The 13,710-nt window shown below is 44.0% G+C and overlaps 1 protein-coding gene across 2 annotated transcripts in view; it reads right to left on the reverse strand.

The window, feature by feature from the left end:
• Window positions 1-7,642: 7,642 nt before the first annotated feature.
• The window catches only part of PTGES3L (prostaglandin E synthase 3 like), a 32,918-nt gene continuing 26,850 nt past the window's right edge, over window positions 7,643-13,710 (reverse strand). For both annotated transcript variants that reach the window (XM_069751876.1, XM_069751875.1), the window contains exon 8: window positions 7,643-7,751. The gene's annotated coding sequence lies outside the window, so the exon portion shown is untranslated. The remainder of the gene's footprint in view (window positions 7,752-13,710) is intronic.

Here is a 13,710-nt window from a genome sequence, read left to right on the forward strand (position 1 = left end):
ATACCATGCTACTAGACATACTCCCCTTACATTACGTCATTAATCTAGCTTCCGGAATCTATATCTATTGGGGATTATTGACTTTAGTATGTATCTCATCACACTGATTGTACTTGATGTCTTTCATTACTATTTGCTAAGTGTATAGTGTTATGTATTATGTTTTTGTTCATTTCAAGATGTATATATATATTGTTTTTATGTTCACAGTGCGACCCGAGATTAAGACCCAGGAGGGTCGAAACGTCACCATTCTGAGTCGCATACACAATTTGTAACAATTGCCTTGTGTTTTGATCCGATGTTATTGATTTCACCTTTTGAATAAATTAGCAAATCTCAAAAAAGAATACATTTCTGCTCAAAGATATTCCACATAGGGAGTGCGGTGGATTACATATTATTCTATTATTAAGGGATAAAACTCGGCAGGCTGCAGATCCCTTCTTTAAAGTCAGGCTGCTCCAGGTATGTATGGCATGGAGAAGGGCATTATGGCCGCTGTAGGCGTGGCGGTGTCCAGCTGGCTAATGGAAGCAGTAAGCTCTGCGGACCCCGGCGGCGGTACAAGGCCTGCGGCTGCGCCTATTGCGGGGTCTGGAGGCGCTTCCAGGTCTGCGGCTGCGACCACCGCTACTTCCCTCCCTGGATCGGACATGGCCGCTCCTCCCCTCTACTAACCTGGTGGAAGTCGAGGCTCCTCTCCGGAATCAGCACTTTGCAGCGTCTCTTCTGGTGGCTTCGCTGCACGGCGTCTCCACTTCCGGCTCTCCCAGGCAGCAGCACAGCACCCGTCTTCTTGCTTCGCGCTCCTTTCGGCTAGCTCTGCCCACGGGGCTATGGCTCCTCCCCTCACGCTCCACACGGCGCAGCAATGGCGGATTTTGGCGGCAATTTGCAACACACAGTCTTTAAGCAAAGCGCAGTTCACATACAGTTCTTAGGCGCACATGACCTAATTTTTCAGGCTTAAGTAGATCCTGTTCGTGACGCCAAAATGGATCGCCCCCCCAGAGTAGGGCAATGGGGTACTCGGCACCGGGTCCTGCGGTTCAGGGGATGTCACGGTGGCTGACCCGGTCCGCGGCCCTCAGGGGTGTCCAGTAAAAGAGTTTATATAGGGGGTGAGGTGCAGTAAAGAACGAGGAGACAGGTTTGCAGTCTTTTACCTTGTTTACTGAAGACTTCAGGTGGTATCAACAGCCCGGAGCACCAGATGACAGGGCAGGCAGAGTCTGGTCGGTCTGAAGGCAATTCTAGAGTCCCCTTATCCAGGTGGAAATCAGTAGCCTTCCTACTAGCGCCTGGGTGTTGTAGTACCTCCCTGCTGAGCTTCTCGGTAAAGGTACCGTCACACTTAGCGACGCTGCAGCGATACCGACAACGATCCGGATCGCTGCAGCGTCGCTGTTTGGTCGCTGGAGAGCTGTCACACAGACAGCTCTCCAGCGACCAACGATGCCGGTAACCAGGGTAAACATCGGGTAACTAAGCGCAGGGCCGCACTTAGTAACCCGATGTTTACCCTGGTTACCATCCTAAAAGTAAAAAATACCAAACACTACATACTTACCTACCGCTGTCTGTCCCCGGCGCTCTGCTTCTCTGCACTCCTCCTGTACTGGCTGTGAGCACAGCAGCCGGAAAGCAGAGCGGTGACGTCACCGCTCTGCTTTCCGGCTGACCGACGCTCACAGCCAGTACAGGAGGAGTGCAGAGCACAGCGCTGGAGGACAGACAGTGAAGACATCGCTGAATCGGTGTCACACACGCCAATTCAGCGATGTCTGCGGGGAGTCCAGCGACGAAATAAAGTTCTGGACTTTCTTCCCCGACCAGCGACAGCACAGCAGGGGCCTGATCGCTGCTGCCTGTCACACTGGACGATATCGCTAGCGAGGACGCTGCAACGTCACGGATCGCTAGCGATATCGTCTAGTGTGACGGTACCTTATGGCCCTCACAACTCTTGTGTATGTTCTGGATGTTATTTCTTCCTCTCTGTCCCCCAAATGGTGTAGATAGGACAAACCCGTATGACTGATGGCCTGAGGCTTGTTTATAGGGACACTAGAGACGCCCCAACCCCCACAAGTTGCCACCGTGTCTTCTTAGGTGTTTAGGTTGGACAGCTAATTTGGAATTGACTGCCCTGCCAGTCTCTGGAGCAAGGCTTAAAGACAGATGCTCCCTCGGTGTCCCCGGCTACCGGCTCCTGCGCGTCAGAAAGGAGCAGCTTGTTCCTGGCTCATCTCCCTCTGGTATTTCTCTCCTGTGCCCTGCTTTCCTGCACACTCTCTGCATGATGTTCACCTTTTCTTGTGTCCTTTTCCAGGAGTTACAGCACGTCATGCCAGCAGAGCTCCTCTTCTTCTGTCTGCCTGGCAGGAACTGAACTCTTTCCCTCCAGATCAGGATGTTAAATAGGGAATTTCACCCTAAACAGACCCTTCTGGTCTGGAGTGTGAACATGTTGTATGTGTGTAATACCTGGATGTGGTTGTCTTTCATTGCCTTCAGACATGACATCACTTCTCCCCTGAAAGGATAATGACATCACTGCGATGACCAGGAAACTGGGGCGCCACACAACAACGTCAGGTTATAAGCTTTTATTTACATAACATGGATAAGCGACATAACTTCTGTCAGGGAGTGTATATACAGCGTATATACAGTGTATATACAGCATGAGCCCTCTCTTAGCCTCCTACATACTGTATCAGCCCCCACATAGCATCCTACATACAGTACAAACCCTCACATAGCCTATATATATATATATAAATATACTGTATATATATATATATATATGCCTATATATATATATATATATAAATATACTGTATATATATATATATATATATACCGTATATATATATATATATATATATGTATATATATATATATATATATATATATATATATATATATATATATATATATATATATATATATATATATATATATATATATATATATATATATATATATATATATATATATATATATATATACACACACACATGTAGAGGAGCTGCGGAGACACCATCACGTGTTTCTCAACGCAGGCAGTGAATAGCCAGGCCTTTCCCCGGGAAGGAACAACCAAGGGAAGGGCAGCATCCAATAAAGGAAAACATCCAATAAAGGAAAACCACCTATGCCAAGCATGGTATCCATCCACAGACAGCTGTTTTGTGGTTTTTGCCCCTCATCAGTGTGGAGTAGGAAACTGACTATCAGGAGCGGTGCCTAGTAGAAAGTCTATAAAGGCACGGATCATTGACCTTGTGGAGACCAAAACATCCAACACCGCGAAGACACCATCACGTGTTTCTCAACGCAGAAGGTCAATCATCCGCGCTTTTTATATATATATACTGTGTATATATATATATATATATATATATATATACAGTTAGGGCCAGAAATATTTGGACAGTGACACAAGTTTTGTTATTTTAGCTGTTTACAAAAACATGTTCAGAAATACAATTATATATATAATATGGGCTGAAAGTGCACACTCCCAGCTGCAATATGATAGTTTCCACATCCAAATCGGAGAAAGGGTTTAGGAATCATAGCTCTGTAATGCATAGCGTCCTCTTTTTCAAGGGGCCAAAAGTAATTGGACAATGGACTCTAAGGGCTGCAATTAACTCTGAAGGCGTCTCCCTCGTTAACCTGTAATCAATGAAGTAGTTAAAAGGTCAGGAGTGGATTCCAGGTGTGTGGTTTTGCATTTGGAAGCTGTTGCTGTGAGCAGACAACATGCGGTCAAAGGAACTCTCAATTGAGGTGAAGCAGAACATCCTGAGGCTGAAAAAAAAGAAAAAATCCATCAGAGAGATAGCAGACATGCTTGGAGTAGCAAAATCAACAGTTGGGTACATTCTGAGAAAAAAGGAATTGACTGGTGAGCTTGGGAACTCAAAAAGGCCTGGGCGTCCACGGATGACAACAGTGGTGGATGATCGCCGCATACTTAATTTGGTGAAGAAGAACCCGTTCACAACATCAACTGAAGTCCAGAACACTCTCAGTGAAGTAGGTGTATCTGTCTCTAAGTCAACAGTAAAGAGAAAACTCCATTACAGTAAATACAAAGGGTTCACATCTAGATGCAAACCATTCATCAATAACAAAAATAGACAGGCCAGAGTTAAATTTGCAGAAAAACACCTCAAGAAGCCAGCTCAGTTCTGGAAAAGTATTCTATGGACAGATGAGACAAAGATTAACCTGTACCAGAATGATGGGAAGAAAAAAGTTTGGAGAAGAAAGGGAACGGCACATGATCCAAGGCACACCACATCCTCTGTAAAACATGGTGGAGGCAACGTGATGGCATGGGCATGCATGGCTTTCAATGGCACTGGGTCACTTGTGTTTATTGATGACATAAGAGCAGACAAGAGTAGCCGGATGAATTCTGAAGTGTACCGGGATATACTTTCAGCCCAGATTCAGCCAAATGCTGCAAAGTTGATTGGACGGCGCTTCATAGTACAGATGGACAATGACCCCAAGCATACAGCCAAAGCTACCCAGGAGTTCATGAGTGCCAAAAAGTGGCACATTCTGCAATGGCCAAGTCAATCTCCAGATCTAAACCCAATTGAGCATGAATTTCACTTGCTCAAATCCAGACTTAAGACGGAAAGACCCACAAACAAGCAAGACCTGAAGGCTGCGGCTGTAAAGGCCTGGCAAAGCATTAAGAAGGAGGAAACCCAGCGTTTGGTGATGTCCATGGGTTCCAGACTTAAGGCAGTGATTGCCTCCAAAGGATTTGCAACAAAATATTGAAAATAAAAATATTTTGTTTGGGTTATGTTTATTTGTCCAATTACTTTTGACCTCCTAAAATGTGGAGTGTTTGTAAAGAAATGTGTACAATTCCTACATTTTCTATCAGATATTTTTGTTCAACCCTTCAAATTAAACGTTACAATCTGCACTTGAATTCTGTTGTAGAGGTTTCATTTCAAATCCAATGTGGTGGCATGCAGAGCCCAACTCGCGAAAATTGTGTCACTGTCCAAATATTTCTGGCCGTAACTGTGTATATATATATATATATATATATATATATATATATATATATATATATATATATATATATACACATCCCATACACATATTAATTTAAAGAAAACATGCCCACCTCGCTCCCGTTCCCCCAGCAATCTGCTCTGGTCCCCGAGGCTCCACTTCTATTTGTGGCCAGCGCGCTGAATGATAAGGTCATCGTGCTGACACATCATAGCACAGGCGACGGTAGATCCCCTTGAACTGTGCTGCCATTCACCAGACAGTCCCCGAGCACAAATTCCCACCAGACAGCCCCCCAAGCATAAACCCCATCAAACAGACCCTCCAAGCATAACGCCCACACTGCATTGACCCCCCCTCCAAATTTAATCAGGTGACACCTCAATATCAAGCCACCTCAAGCCCCCCAAAAATACAGCAAACCAGCAATTTAAAAAAAAACCTCCCGATTTTCACTATGAGAACACTAGCCTCGCTCGCAGTTTTAGATTCTCATCAACGCAGGACACAAATGAATAGCGCACTGAATGATACAATGGCATCCACAAGTCAATGGCATGCTTCATTTCGCAGCTTGCTAAATCATAGCACATCCATAATGCGAAGTCATAACACGCGACGGAAATTACGTCATACCTGAACGGAGCCCATACATACTAGCGTCTACCCTGCCGAGGTTTGTGCTCTGACAAAACATTACAATGAGGGCAATTGGGTCATGGGCAACCCCGAAACCTCGGGCCCTGGGTGCTAGCCCAGATTGCCCTCTGTTACGCCCAACGGTGGCGTAAGTGGATTTTTGGACCCACTGTGCCACAGGGCCAGGCGTGCCTAGGAAGGGGCGTAGCTAAGGGGCTACCAGGTGTTCACTAGACCTCCTTATGGTGGAGACAGACTTGGCTCCAGGTAGCAGCCAGGTATGACTCCTAGGCAGAGTCCAGTACTGCAGCTGCTGACCCCAGGGGTCAGGTTTGCTAACATGGACTTGGGCTATGTTCAGACACCAGTCTAGCATACTTGATCAGTGACTGGCAGCACACAGACTGGGGACACTGTTTAAGTTCTGGCCGTACTGGGACCAGGGGACCTCAAGAACAGGTCTGGCTATAGCGGGACCAGAGATTCGAGTTCAGGACAATAGCCGCAATGGGACCAGGAATTTGGGTTCAGGACTCTGGATGCATCGGGACCAGGGGACCTCACAACTGAACTGGTAGAGCACCAACTACCTACCTAATGATTTAACTCGTTGCTTGGCGACTCCCTATGGGAGAAGGAGTCTTTTACATAGGATGACTCCCAGCGATTGGCTGGGAGACACACCTAGCATGTGTACTAAACATGTTAAATGCCTCCCAGCGACAGGCTGAGGGCATCTACCATATGCAAGTGCTGCCCCTTTAATAGCAGGGGAACATGTGCTGCTGGGAACTGTGATGTGCACACCAGGAAGAGGAAGGAGCACGCCAGAGAAACAAGCCGCGGTGCAGGGGCGGCGAGTAAGCCAGCATCATGTTAGGTTAGGGTCCCAGCAACAGGGTATGCCTTGCTGGCTGTTGGGTTCACACACATTGGCCAATTTCTGCACTAGGAATCTTCATTTTCAACGTATTTTCTATAGCAGTAATGCAGTTCCTATTTCATACTGTATATCCAATGTTTGCATATTACAGCATTTCAGAGTGCAGCTGTTTTTTCTTAGCTTTATTGACTTGGTCTGTCTCAAGTTGCATTCGTTCACACTTGAGTGAACACCTATAATGGGGAGGAAGTGCAAGAACTGTTCTGTCATTGTACACTATTTATACAAATTGTCTCTTCAGAGAGGAAGAGGACTAGAACTCTAGTGCCACCTATTGGAAGTAGCAATCTTAACAGTCAATGTCATCCCTTTAACGAACCTTGCCACCTGACTTAGGATAAAGCCTTATAGAAAATTATGTGTCAGTGGGTCTTCCATTACTACCCTCCAAAACGCAATATACTCTGGTTAGAAGACAATCTGAATCATTTTCGCTCGATGCCCCAGTTCTGCTGTCTCCATTCTTTTACCCCCTAAGGGTAAGTTCACACTAGGCATTTTTTCAGCTTTTTTTCCTGCAACAAAACCTGATATTTTGGCAGGAAAGAAGCTGCAAAAAAGTAGGTTTTGCTTGTTTTTTCTTAAGATTTTTGCTGTTTTTTTGCTGCAGTTTTTGCATGCTGGATTTGTCTCTTGTGTATGCTGATAAAGTTTAGTACAAAAAAAAAGTCCTAGTGTACAGAATCAGGTTTTGGCACAAAAAAGGCCGCAAAACCTAATAACTGTGTTTTTGCTATGGATTTTCAGCATTTTTCACCACCGATTAATGTCAGTGGGTGAAAAATGCTGAAAACACCATGAAAGAAGTGACATGCTCCATTGTGCAAAAAAAACATGCAAAGCACAAAATACTGATGACAAAAAAAACAAGGTGTGTGCATGAGACATCTGAAATCTCATAGACATAGCTGGTACTGTAAATTTACACAAAAAATGCCTAATGTGAACATCGCCTAACTCTATGTAACTAGAAGTTTTAGTCTCAAAATAAACCACATCTGAAAAAAAATATTTTATTACAAACACAAAAAGTTACAAAAAGGAAGGATTGCACTGTAACTTCCATCTTCTTTATTCATCGTCTTGTAAGTAGCTCAGGACTTGGACTCTGAAAATACAAAGGTGTATTTTCCTTTACATGGTGTATGCATGATCCCTTCAGTGAAATAACTATTATTTATTTTTATAGCACCATTGATTCTATGCTGCTGCACATGTGTAGATGGTTTACATACAAAATATATACAGTTGTGCTCGAAAGTTTACATACCCCGGCAGAATTTTTGCTTTCTTGGCCCTTAGAAAATATGAATGATAACACAAATACTTTTTCTCCACACATGGTTAGTGGTTGCGTGAAGCCATTTATTGTCAAACTAGTTGACAATAAAACTAGGTCAGGAGACTGAGATGGCCACTCCAGAACCTTCACTTTGTTCTGCTGTAGCCAATGAGAGGTCGACTTGGCCTTGTGTTTTGGATCATTGTCATGTTGGAACGTTCAAGTACGTCTGATCACATGCAGCTTCCGTGCTGATGAGTGCAAATTTGCCTCCAGTATTTGCTGATAATGTGCTGCAGACGTCTCTTGAAATGTAACGTTTATGGTTGTGGCCAAAAAGTTAAATTTTTTTCTCATCACTCCAAATTACCTTGTTCCAGAAGTTTTGAGGCTTGTCTCTGTGCTGTTTTGCGTATTGTAGGCAAGATACTTTGTGGCATTTGCGCAGTAATGGCTTTCTTCTGGTGACTCGACCATGCAGCCAATTTTTCAGAGAGTCCAGTATTTCAGCTGGTGTTATTTGTGAATTTTTATTTGCATCCCGAACAATTTTCCTGGCAGGTGTAGGTGACATTTTTGTCGGTGTACCTGACCGTGGATTTGTTTTTACAGAGCCCTTGATTTTCCATTTGTTAATCTTCATTGGAACGCTGCTGACTGGCATTATCAATTCCTTGGAGATCTTTTTGTATCCCTTTTCTGTTTCACACAGTCCAGCTACCTTTTCCCGTAGATCCGTTGACAATTCTTTTGCTTTCCCTATGACTCACAATCTAGAAAGGTCAGTGGCAGGATGAAAGATGCAAGAGTCTGTCTGGATCCCAGATACCCACTCAGCTTTTATGCACACACACTGATTACAAGCAAACAGGTCACTTGTGAGGATGTTACCTTTAGAAGCCATTCAAACCGATATGTGTCAACTTCTGTGCATGTTATCAGGCCAAAATCATCAGGGTCATTTGGATGTTTTGGGTTGTCAGTAGTTTGACAATAAATAGCTTCAACCAACTGTAATATGCAGAGCCAGAGCCGTAGTCATGGCTGAGGTTAACTGGTTACACATGCCTTGGCTCCCAATTACATGCAAACAATGTCCCTCCTGCAGCATACCTTTCGCTTCGCTCTTTGCATCATCTGAGTCCCATCGGGCTGGCTGAAATTCCGTTGCTTCCGTAGTACAATAAAAGACAGAGTCTTTTTCAAACTTAAAATGATAAACTTTACTCTTGGTTTGTTGCAGCACATTCTTGTCAGTTGCATGATCAGCATTAGGTTTCAAGCAGTACACGTTCTCTGCTCTCCCTACGCTTTCTCCTACATCTTGCAGTACATTACGGGGACATACCGCTTCTTGCGACAATACAGCGTCCTCCCTGTGTGAGCTCAATACACCTGATTATTCCTCCGGTACGAAAGGCATCAGCCCAAGCAATGGTCTGCCACATGGTGAGCGACCTGTGTCCCTGTACTGGTTAAGGATCACTTCTTGAACTACTGTTCGGAACTGTTGAAAGGCTGCTGCCTCAGCTGTACTCTGTCCATCCGGACTCTGAATGGCTGGGTATATGGCTTGACTGTTGCGGAGCTGACTGCCCAGCACGGGTACTAGGCCCTTACTGACTACAAAACAGGAAGACCCCTTACTTGACACAGACAGCCCCTCCTACATGACTATGTACAATGTAGTGCTCCATCTAGTGTCTGATAACAGGTCCTATACTTGCCCTATAGTACAATACATTGAATGGTAAATATGTACACAGCAGCATAACCAGTTTACACATTTAAAGGGTTTCCACATTTAACAGGGTAGGAATGAGATACCCCTAACATAACTACTGACCATGAGTGGAGAAAAAGTTTTAGTGTTATCATTCATATTATCTGAAAAAAAAGCCAAGAAAGCAAAAATTCTGCCGGGGTATGTAAACTTTTGAGCAAAACTGTAAATACATTATAATGAACAAACGGTTACGGACTGGTACAGAGGGGAGAGGTCCTGTCCTTAAGGGATTATAATCGGCAGGTTAATGAGGAAGGAGGCAGTAGGTTGGGGGTTGTAGCACCTCTGGTGATGGTGAGGTGGCAGTGGGGTTACTGCAGGCTGTAGGTTTTACTGAAGAGATGAGTTTTCAAGCGCTGTCTGAATTTTGCCAGTGTGAGAGACAAATGGACTAGCTTAGGTAGTAAATTCCAATGGATGGGGAATGTTCAGGAGAAGCCTTGGAGGTGTTTGGGTAAGGAACGTATGAGAGCAGAGGAGAGAAGGAAGTCTTGTGAGGATTATGTGTGGGAGATTAGTTTGGGATGTATGGTAGACTATGAATGCCTTTGTATGTCATTATTAGTAATTAAAACTGGATGTGCTAGGGAATTTGAAGCCAGAGAAGGGATTGGCAGAGGGGAGAGGCAGAGGAGTAGCAAGGAGAGAGGTGGATTAATCTTTCAGTAAAGGATGGACTGGAGAAGTGTGACAGTGTTAGCAGTTAGGCCATTAGGGGAGGCTATTGCAATAGTCAAGGTGAGAGATGATGAAGGGATGCACTAACAGTAGATTCCGGGTTGAGGAAAAAATTCAGCGATCCGATAGATGCTACTGCGCAGGTGCCGCCATCTTGGAGGAGGCTTTTTTTTTCCTCTAGCCAGATGGCGCTGCCTGCGCAGTAGCATCTATTGGATCACTGATAGCTGCTACAGGTACGTCCGGTGCCATGTTGCCACAGATTTTTTTTAAATGAATTGATAGCATCAAATAAAAAAGTTAAATGCACATTATACATGCGCTGCCTGCTTATGGTGATTTTTTTTCAATATATATAATTATATATTCATTATGTAAACTAAGGGGCACGTCAGTGAGGGATCAGTGACCTGTCAGAAGCCATACAGATGAATAACTAATCAGTCACCACATGAAGATCCAAACATGTCGCCCCAGAGCATGAGCATATCATTAACTCAAAACTGAAAATAAAGATTACACAACAACCATAAGATGGATTTCATCAACCAATGTATCATTGTAATCAGTATAATGGCGCTCACCTGACACAGTAGGGTACTCAGCACAATCCTGCTGACAGGATCCCTTTAAGTTGCAGGCAGCAGGAGGTGGTAAAAACATAGATGTGCGATTTGAAGGAGAGGTCAGAGTCAAGGGTTAAACCAAGGCAACAAACTTGTGGTGTAGGATAAAGCGTGATTTTGAAAGAGCACCAACTAATAGACCTAAAATGGAATATGCTCAACAAACTGAAAACTGCAACCTGTATGCAAAACCAGTCTATGAGAGACAAAAACCATGGAAGACACCACCCTCCCCACACAGAGTGAAACAGAGCAGTGAGCTGGCAGAAATAAAGACCATGATCAGCTCCATATGCAAGAAACTCACGCGACTGGACCAATTGCCTACAACAAGGTCACCAGTCAGCAACCCAAGATGTCCTATGCAGGACAGCCCATTACAAGGTATACAGCTACACAATGTCAACTCTAATCATTAGTAGCTGGAACATCCAGGGCCTGAACACCTCAGCCTTCGGATACAAGACAAACGACCCAGACTTTAACCAAAGACTGAAAGACATTGATATACAGATCCTCCTTGAAACATGGAGTAAGGCCAATAATGAATCCTATGTCCCCATCGGATACAGGGAATTCTCTGTCTCCGCCCTGAAAAACAAAAACATCAAACAAGGCCGGAGCTCAGGAGGAATATTAGTATGGTACAAAGAAGAGCTCCATGAACATATCAGAGCAGTAAAGAGAGGAGACAGCGACATCTGGATAAGAATAAGCCGCTCCATCCTCACATCTGTAGCCGACATCTACCTCTGTGCAGTGTATGTAGCTCCTCCAGAGTCTCCATACTTCAACAGAGACAGCTTTGAGACCCTAAAGACTGAAGCTGCCCATTTCCAGACTCTTGGCAATGTTCTCATCTACGGAGACCTCAACGCAAGAACGGGAAGAGAAAGAGACTACCTGACCACTGATGGAAACATCTACAGTTAGGGCCAGAAATATTTGGACAGTGACACAAGTTTTGTTATTTTAGCTGTTTACAAAAACATGTTCAGAAATACAATTATATATATAATATGGGCTGAAAGTGCACACTTCCAGCTGCAATATGATAGTTTCCACATCCAAATCGGAGAAAGGGTTTAGGAATCATAGCTCTGTAATGCATAGCGTCCTCTTTTTCAAGGGACCAAAAGTAATTGGACAATGGACTCTAAGGGCTGCAATTAACTCTGAAGGCGTCTCCCTCGTTAACCTGTAATCAATGAAGTAGTTAAAAGGTCAGGGGTGGATTCCAGGTGTGTGGTTTTGCATTTGGAAGCTGTTGCTGTGAGCAGACAACATGCGGTCAAAGGAACTCTCAATTGAGATGAAGCAGAACATCCTGAGGCTGAAAAAAAAGAAAAAATCCATCAGAGAGATAGCAGACATGCTTGGAGTAGCAAAATCAACAGTTGGGTACATTCTGAGAAAAAAGGAATTGACTGGTGAGCTTGGGAACTCAAAAAGGCCTGGGCGTCCACGGATGACAACAGTGGTGGATGATCGCCGCATACTTAATTTGGTGAAGAAGAACCCGTTCACAACATCAACTGAAGTCCAGAACACTCTCAGTGAAGTAGGTGTATCTGTCTCTAAGTCAACAGTAAAGAGAAGACTCCATGACAGTAAATACAAAGGGTTCACATCTAGATGCAAACCATTCATCAATACCAAAAATAGACAGGCCAGAGTTAAATTTGCAGAAAAACACCTCAAGAAGCCAGCTCAGTTCTGGAAAAGTATTCTATGGACAGATGAGACAAAGATCAACCTGTACCAGAATGATGGGAAGAAAAAAGTTTGGAGAAGAAAGGGAACGGCACATGATCCAAGGCACACCACATCCTCTGTAAAACATGGTGGAGGCAACGTGATGGCATGGGCATGCATGGCTTTCAATGGCACTGGGTCACTTGTGTTTATTGATGACATAAGAGCAGACAAGAGTAGCCGGATGAATTCTGAAGTGTACCGGGATATACTTTCAGCCCAGATTCAGCCAAATGCTGCAAAGTTGATTGGACGGCGCTTCATAGTACAGATGGACAATGACCCCAAGCATACAGCCAAAGCTACCCAGGAGTTCATGAGTGCCAAAAAGTGGCACATTCTGCAATGGCCAAGTCAATCTCCAGATCTAAACCCAATTGAGCATGCATTTCACTTGCTCAAATCCAGACTTAAGACGGAAAGACCCACAAACAAGCAAGACCTGAAGGCTGCGGCTGTAAAGGCCTGGCAAAGCATTAAGAAGGAGGAAACCCAGCGTTTGGTGATGTCCATGGGTTCCAGACTTAAGGCAGTGATTGCCTCCAAAGGATTTGCAACAAAATATTGAAAATAAAAATATTTTGTTTGGGTTATGTTTATTTGTCCAATTACTTTTGACCTCCTAAAATGTGGAGTGTTTGTAAAGAAATGTGTACAATTCCTACATTTTCTATCAGATATTTTTGTTCAACCCTTCAAATTAAACGTTACAATCTGCACTTGAATTCTGTTGTAGAGGTTTCATTTCAAATCCAATGTGGTGGCATGCAGAGCCCAACTCGCGAAAATTGTGTCACTGTCCAAATATTTCTGGCCCTAACTGTATATACTTGGAGCAGATACCAACTGTGACAACCCAGTACACACCGACAGGAACAGCTATGATTGCACAGTTAATAAAAGTGGCAGAACGCTGTTGAACCTATGCCGAAGCCTTGGA

Source organism: Ranitomeya imitator, chromosome 2 (assembly GCF_032444005.1).
Source record: "Ranitomeya imitator isolate aRanImi1 chromosome 2, aRanImi1.pri, whole genome shotgun sequence".
In the NCBI taxonomy this organism is placed as follows: domain Eukaryota; kingdom Metazoa; phylum Chordata; class Amphibia; order Anura; family Dendrobatidae; genus Ranitomeya; species Ranitomeya imitator.